General features: G+C 38.4%; 8 non-coding genes across 8 annotated transcripts; all 8 read right to left on the reverse strand.

The window, feature by feature from the left end:
• Positions 1 to 69: 69 nt before the first annotated feature.
• Positions 70 to 142, reverse strand: trnar-acg (transfer RNA arginine (anticodon ACG)). Its single transcript has one exon. It is a non-coding gene; the product is annotated as a tRNA-Arg (tRNA).
• Positions 143 to 447: 305 nt separating this feature from the next.
• trnae-uuc (transfer RNA glutamic acid (anticodon UUC)) lies at positions 448 to 519 on the reverse strand. The gene has a single exon. It is a non-coding gene; the product is annotated as a tRNA-Glu (tRNA).
• A 1,188-nt stretch (positions 520 to 1,707) lies between these two features.
• trnae-uuc (transfer RNA glutamic acid (anticodon UUC)) lies at positions 1,708 to 1,779 on the reverse strand. The gene has a single exon. It is a non-coding gene; the product is annotated as a tRNA-Glu (tRNA).
• Positions 1,780 to 2,966: 1,187 nt separating this feature from the next.
• On the reverse strand, positions 2,967 to 3,038 carry trnae-uuc (transfer RNA glutamic acid (anticodon UUC)). The gene has a single exon. It is a non-coding gene; the product is annotated as a tRNA-Glu (tRNA).
• Positions 3,039 to 3,557: 519 nt separating this feature from the next.
• Positions 3,558 to 3,629, reverse strand: trnae-uuc (transfer RNA glutamic acid (anticodon UUC)). The gene has a single exon. It is a non-coding gene; the product is annotated as a tRNA-Glu (tRNA).
• A 1,188-nt stretch (positions 3,630 to 4,817) lies between these two features.
• On the reverse strand, positions 4,818 to 4,889 carry trnae-uuc (transfer RNA glutamic acid (anticodon UUC)). The gene has a single exon. It is a non-coding gene; the product is annotated as a tRNA-Glu (tRNA).
• A 1,187-nt stretch (positions 4,890 to 6,076) lies between these two features.
• trnae-uuc (transfer RNA glutamic acid (anticodon UUC)) lies at positions 6,077 to 6,148 on the reverse strand. Its single transcript has one exon. It is a non-coding gene; the product is annotated as a tRNA-Glu (tRNA).
• Positions 6,149 to 7,336: 1,188 nt separating this feature from the next.
• On the reverse strand, positions 7,337 to 7,408 carry trnae-uuc (transfer RNA glutamic acid (anticodon UUC)). Its single transcript has one exon. It is a non-coding gene; the product is annotated as a tRNA-Glu (tRNA).
• Between the last annotated feature and the right edge of the window lie 491 nt (positions 7,409 to 7,899).

The following is a 7,899-nucleotide window of genomic DNA, read 5'->3' on the forward strand; positions in this document are numbered from 1 at the left end:
AACAGCCAGACACAATGAAAAGTATACAGTATCATTCCCGGCTTGATTTCAATCAATTAAATATAGTGACGAGCCAGCCAGGAGTCGAACCTAGAATCTTCTGATCCGTAGTCAGACACGTTATCCATTGCGCCACTGGCCCCACAGACAAGCGGAAGTCAGGTCACTGCTAGAACAGTGTACACAGTCATAGCTTTTGTCAACGACAAGGTTCTTTGGTTTTCTGTTACAGATGCATATTTTCATTTGATCCTCCTGTTGTTGCATGAATTTTACTGCAGAGCAAGAACTGCAAACATGAAGTGTATTCAACGTTTAAAAAGCCTTGTCAATTTTTAATCTACATAACATGTCACATTTCCTGAGGGAATACTTTTGTGTTGTGTGATACTGCAGCCAGTTAAAATATGTTGTTACACAAGTGCATGGCACACGACAAGATGTTCTTTCCCATACCGGGAGTTGAACCCGGGCCACCTGGGTGAAAACCAGGAACCCTTACCGCTAGACCATATGGGAAGACATTTCCTTTAAAAACACATCAAGGTCAAAACTATAAATGTTGAAATTATGCCTGTTGTAATTAAAAGCGCCATATTTTTTCTCAGAGATGTTGGGGAAAAGTCCCATATAAAATCAGTCTAAAATGTGTTTGAAGAGAGAACAGCCAGACACAATGAAAAGTATACAGTATTTTTCCCAGCTTGATTTTGGTCAACTAAAGACAGTGTTGATTCAGCCAGGATTTCAACCTTGAATCTTCTGATCTGTGTACACAGTCATAGCGTCTGTCACGACAAGGTTCCTTGGTTTTCTGTTACAGATACATATCTTCAGTTGATCCTCCTGTTGTTGCATGAATTTTACTGCAGAGCAAGAAATGCAAACATGAAGTGTATTCAACGTTTAAAAAGCATTGTCAATTTTGAATCTACATAACATTTCACATTTCCTGTTGCTGGGGGAATATTGTTGTGTTGTGTGATACTGCTGCCAGGTAAAATCTTTTGTTACACAAGTGCATGCCAAATAATAAGATTTCTATCCCATACCGGGAGTAGAACCTATGACACCTGTGCGTACACCAGAAATCCTTACCGATAGACGATATGGGAAAAGACTTTCTTAAAAAAAACATCACAGACAAATCTATAAATGTTGAAATGATGCCTTTTGTAATTAATAGCTCCATTTTTGTTCTCAGAGATGTTGGGATGAAAAGTCCCATATAAAATCAGTCTAAAATGTGTTTGAAAAGAGAACAGCCAGACACAATGAAAAGTATACAGTATCATTCCCGGCTTGATTTCAATCAATTAAATATAGCGACGAGCCAGCCAGGAGTCAAACCTAGAATCTTCTGATCCGTAGTCAGACACGTTATCCAGTGCGCCACTGGCCCCACAGACAAGCTGAAGTCAGGTCACTCCTAGAACAGTGTACACAGTCATAGCTTTTGTCAACGACAAGGTTCTTTGGTTTTCTGTTACAGATGCATATCTTCATTTGATCCTCCTGTTGTTGCATGAATTTTACTGCAGAGCAAGAACTGCAAACATGAAGTGTATTCAACGTTTAAAAAGCCTTGTAAATTTTGAATCTACATAACATGTCACATTTCCTGAGGGAATACTTTTGTGTTGTGTGATACTGCAGCCAGTTAAAATATGTTGTTACACAAGTGCATGGCACACGACAAGATGTTCTTTCCCATACCGGGAGTTGAACCCGGGCCACCTGGCTGAAAACCAGGAATCCTTACCACTAGACCATATGGGAAGACATTTCCTTTAAAAAAACATCAAGGTCAAAACTATAAATGTTGAAATTATGCCTGTTGTAATTAAAAGCGCCATATTTTTTCTCAGAGATGTTGGGGAAAAGTCCCATATAAAATCAGTCTAAAATGTGTTTGAAGAGAGAACAGCCAGACACAATGAAAAGTATACAGTATTTTTCCCAGCTTGATTTTGGTCAACTAAAGACAGTGTTGATTCAGCCAGGATTTCAACCTTGAATCTTCTGATCTGTGGACACAGTCATAGCGTCTGTCACGACAAGGTTCCTTGGTTTTCTGTTACAGATGCATATCTTCATTTGATCCTCCTGTTGTTGCATGAATTTTACTGCAGAGCAAGAAATGCAAACATGAAGTGTATTCAACGTTTAAAAAGCATTGTCAATTTTGAATATACATAACATTTTACATTTCCTGTTGCTGAGGGAATATTGTTGTGTTGTGTGATACTGCTGCCAGGTAAAATCTGTTGTTACACAAGTGCATGCCAAATAATAAGATTTCTATCCCATACCGGGAGTAGAACCTATGACACCTGTGCGTACACCAGAAATCCTTACCCATAGACCATATGGGAAAAGACTTCTTAAAAAAAACATCACAGACAAATCTATAAATGTTGAAATGATGCCTTTTGTAATTAATAGCTCCATTTTTTTTCGCAGAGATGTTGGGATGAAAAGTCCCATATAAAATCAGTCTAAAATGTGTTTGAAAAGAGAACAGCCAGACACAATGAAAAGTATACAGTATGATTCCCGGCTTGATATCAATCAATTAAAAGTAGTGACGAGCCAGGCAGGAGTTGAACCTAGAATCTTCTGATCCGTAGTCAGACACGTTATCCATTGCGCCACTGGCCCCACAGACAAGCTGAAGTCAGGTCACTCCTAGAACAGTGTACACAGTCATAGCTTTTGTCAATGACAAGGTTCTTTGGTTTTCTGTTACAGATGCATATCTTCATTTGATCCTCCTGTTGTTGCATGAATTTTACTGCAGAGCAAGAACTGCAAACATGAAGTGTATTCAACGTTTAAAAAGCATTGTCAATTTTGAATCTACATAACATGTCACATTTCCTGAGGGAATACTTTTGTGTTGTGTGATACTGCAGCCAGTTAAAATATGTTGTTACACAAGTGCATGGCACACGACAAGATGTTCTTTCCCATACCGGGAGTTGAACCCGGGACACCTGGGTGAAAACCAGGAATCCTTACCGCTAGACCATATGGGAAAACATTTCCTTTAAAAACACATCAAGGTCAAAATTATAAATGTTGAAATTATGCCTGTTGTAATTAAAAGCGCCATATTTTTTCTCAGAGATGTTGGGGAAAAGTCCCATATAAAATCAGTCTAAAATGTGTTTGAAGAGAGAACAGCCAGACACAATGAAAAGTATACAGTATTTTTCCCAGCTTGATTTTGGTCAACTAAAGACAGTGTTGATTCAGCCAGGATTTCAACCTTGAATCTTCTGATCTGTGTACACAGTCATAGCGTCTGTCACGACAAGGTTCCTTGGTTTTCTGTTACAGATGCATATCTTCATTTGATCCTCCTGTTGTTGCATGAATTTTACTGCAGAGCAAGAACTGCAAACATGAAGTGTATTCAACGTTTAAAAAGCCTTGTCAATTTTGAATCTACATAACATGTCACATTTCCTGAGGGAATACTTTTGTGTTGTGTGATACTGCAGCCAGTTAAAATATGTTGTTACACAAGTGCATGGCACACGACAAGATGTTCTTTCCCATACCGGGAGTTGAACCCGGGACACCTGGGTGAAAACCAGGAATCCTTACCGCTAGACCATATGTGAAGACATTTCCTTTAAAAACACATCAAGGTCAAAACTATAAATGTTGAAATTATGCCTGTTGTAATTAAAAGCGCCATATTTTTTCTCAGAGATGTTGGGGAAAAGTCCCATATAAAATCAGTCTAAAATGTGTTTGAAGAGAGAACAGCCAGACACAATGAAAAGTATACAGTATCATTCCCGGCTTGAATTTGTTCAACTAAAGACAGTGTTGATTCAGCCAGGATTTCAACCTTGAATCTTCTGATCTGTGTACACAGTCATAGCGTCTGTCACGACAAGGTTCCTTGGTTTTCTGTTACAGATACATATCTTCAGTTGATCCTCCTGTTGTTGCATGAATTTTACTGCAGAGCAAGAAATGCAAACATGAAGTGTATTCAACGTTTAAAAAGCATTGTCAATTTTGAATCTACATAACATTTCACATTTCCTGTTGCTGGGGGAATATTGTTGTGTTGTGTGATACTGCTGCCAGGTAAAATCTTTTGTTACACAAGTGCATGCCAAATAATAAGATTTCTATCCCATACCGGGAGTAGAACCTATGACACCTGTGCGTACACCAGAAATCCTTACCGATAGACCATATGGGAAAAGACTTTCTTAAAAAAAACATCACAGACAAATCTATAAATGTTGAAATGATGCCTTTTGTAATTAATAGCTCCATTTTTGTTCTCAGAGATGTTGGGATGAAAAGTCCCATATAAAATCAGTCTAAAATGTGTTTGAAAAGAGAACAGCCAGACACAATGAAAAGTATACAGTATCATTCCCGGCTTGATTTCAATCAATTAAATATAGCGACGAGCCAGCCAGGAGTCAAACCTAGAATCTTCTGATCCGTAGTCAGACACGTTATCCAGTGCGCCACTGGCCCCACAGACAAGCTGAAGTCAGGTCACTCCTAGAACAGTGTACACAGTCATAGCTTTTGTCAACGACAAGGTTCTTTGGTTTTCTGTTACAGATGCATATCTTCATTTGATCCTCCTGTTGTTGCATGAATTTTACTGCAGAGCAAGAACTGCAAACATGAAGTGTATTCAACGTTTAAAAAGCCTTGTAAATTTTGAATCTACATAACATGTCACATTTCCTGAGGGAATACTTTTGTGTTGTGTGATACTGCAGCCAGTTAAAATATGTTGTTACACAAGTGCATGGCACACGACAAGATGTTCTTTCCCATACCGGGAGTTGAACCCGGGCCACCTGTGTGAAAACCAGGAATCCTTACCGCTAGACCATATGGGAAGACATTTCCTTTAAAAAAACATCAAGGTCAAAACTATAAATGTTGAAATTATGCCTGTTGTAATTAAAAGCGCCATATTTTTTCTCAGAGATGTTGGGGAAAAGTCCCATATAAAATCAGTCTAAAATGTGTTTGAAGAGAGAACAGCCAGACACAATGAAAAGTATACAGTATTTTTCCCAGCTTGATTTTGGTCAACTAAAGACAGTGTTGATTCAGCCAGGATTTCAACCTTGAATCTTCTGATCTGTGTACACAGTCATAGCGTCTGTCACGACAAGGTTCCTTGGTTTTCTGTTACAGATGCATATCTTCATTTGATCCTCCTGTTGTTGCATGAATTTTACTGCAGAGCAAGAAATGCAAACATGAAGTGTATTCAACGTTTAAAAAGCATTGTCAATTTTGAATCTACATAACATTTCACATTTCCTGTTACTGAGGGAATATTGTTGTGTTGTGTGATACTGCTGCCAGGTAAAATCTGTTGTTACACAAGTGCATGTCAAATAATAAGGTTTCTATCCCATACCGGGAGTAGAACCTATGACACCTGTGCGTACACCAGAAATCCATACCGATAGACCATATGGGTAAACACTTTCTTACAAAACACATCACAGACAAATCTATAAATGTTGAAATGATGCCTTTTGTAATTAATAGCTCCATTTTTTTTCTCAGAGATGTTGGGATGAAAAGTCCCATATAAAATCAGTCTAAAATGTGTTTGAAAAGAGAACAGCCAGACACAATGAAAAGTATACAGTATCATTCCCGGCTTGATATCAATCAATTAAAAGTAGTGACGAGCCAGCCAGGAGTCGAACCTAGAATCTTCTGATCCGTAGTCAGACACGTTATGCATTGCGCCACTGGCCCCACAGACAAGCTGAAGTCAGGTCACTCCTAGAACAGTGTACACAGTCATAGCTTTTGTCAACGACAAGGTTCTTTGGTTTTCTGTTACAGATGCATATCTTCATTTGATCCTCCTGTTGTTGCATGAATTTTACTGCAGAGCAAGAACTGCAAACATGAAGTGTATTCAACGTTTAAAAGCCTTGTCAATTTTGAATCTACATAACATGTCACATTTCCTGAGGGAATATTTTTGTGTTGTGTGATACTGCAGCCAGTTAAAATATGTTGTTACACAAGTGCATGGCACATGACAAGATTTTCTTTCCCATACCGGGAGTTGAACCCGTGCCACCTGGGTGAAAACCAGGAATCCTTACCGCTAGACCATATGGGAAGACGTTTCCTTTAAAAAAACATCAAGGTCAAAACTATAAATGTTGAAATTATGCCTGTTGTAATTAAAAGCGCCATATTTTTTCTCAGAGATGTTGGGGAAAAGTCCCATATAAAATCAGTCTAAAATGTGTTTGAAGAGAGAACAGCCAGACACAATGAAAAGTATACAGTATTTTTCCCAGCTTGATTTTGGTCAACTAAAGACAGTGTTGATTCAGCCAGGATTTCAACCTTGAATCTTCTGATCTGTGTACACAGTCATAGCGTCTGTCACGACAAGGTTCCTTGGTTTTCTGTTACAGATGCATATCTTCATTTGATCCTCCTGTTGATGCATGAATTTTACTGCAGAGCAAGAAATACAAACATGAAGTGTATTCAACGTTTAAAAAGCATTGTCAATTTTGAATCTACATAACATTTCACATTTCCTGTTACTGAGGGAATATTGTTGTGTTGTGTGATACTGCTGCCAGGTAAAATCTGTTGTTACACAAGTGCATGCCAAATAATAAGGTTTCTATCCCATACCGGGAGTAGAACCTATGACACCTGTGCGTACACCAGAAATCCTTACCGATAGACCATATGGGAAAAGACTTTCTTAAAAAAAACATCACAGACAAATCTATAAATGTTGAAATGATGCCTTTTGTAATTAATAGCTCCATTTTTGTTCTCAGAGATGTTGGGATGAAAAGTCCCATATAAAATCAGTCTAAAATGTGTTTGAAAAGAGAACAGCCAGACACAATGAAAAGTATACAGTATCATTCCCGGCTTGATTTCAATCAATTAAATATAGCGACGAGCCAGCCAGGAGTCAAACCTAGAATCTTCTGATCCGTAGTCAGACACGTTATCCAGTGCGCCACTGGCCCCACAGACAAGCTGAAGTCAGGTCACTCCTAGAACAGTGTACACAGTCATAGCTTTTGTCAACGACAAGGTTCTTTGGTTTTCTGTTACAGATGCATATCTTCATTTGATCCTCCTGTTGTTGCATGAATTTTACTGCAGAGCAAGAACTGCAAACATGAAGTGTATTCAACGTTTAAAAAGCCTTGTAAATTTTGAATCTACATAACATGTCACATTTCCTGAGGGAATACTTTTGTGTTGTGTGATACTGCAGCCAGTTAAAATATGTTGTTACACAAGTGCATGGCACACGACAAGATGTTCTTTCCCATACCGGGAGTTGAACCCGGGCCACCTGTGTGAAAACCAGGAATCCTTACCGCTAGACCATATGGGAAGACATTTCCTTTAAAAAAACATCAAGGTCAAAACTATAAATGTTGAAATTATGCCTGTTGTAATTAAAAGCGCCATATTTTTTCTCAGAGATGTTGGGGAAAAGTCCCATATAAAATCAGTCTAAAATGTGTTTGAAGAGAGAACAGCCAGACACAATGAAAAGTATACAGTATTTTTCCCAGCTTGATTTTGGTCAACTAAAGACAGTGTTGATTCAGCCAGGATTTCAACCTTGAATCTTCTGATCTGTGTACACAGTCATAGCGTCTGTCACGACAAGGTTCCTTGGTTTTCTGTTACAGATGCATATCTTCATTTGATCCTCCTGTTGTTGCATGAATTTTACTGCAGAGCAAGAAATGCAAACATGAAGTGTATTCAACGTTTAAAAAGCATTGTCAATTTTGAATCTACATAACATTTCACATTTCCTGTTACTGAGGGAATATTGTTGTGTTGTGTGATACTGCTGCCAGGTAAAATCTGTTG

Source organism: Salvelinus fontinalis, chromosome 3 (assembly GCF_029448725.1).
Source record: "Salvelinus fontinalis isolate EN_2023a chromosome 3, ASM2944872v1, whole genome shotgun sequence".
Taxonomy (NCBI): Eukaryota; Metazoa; Chordata; class Actinopteri; order Salmoniformes; family Salmonidae; genus Salvelinus; species Salvelinus fontinalis.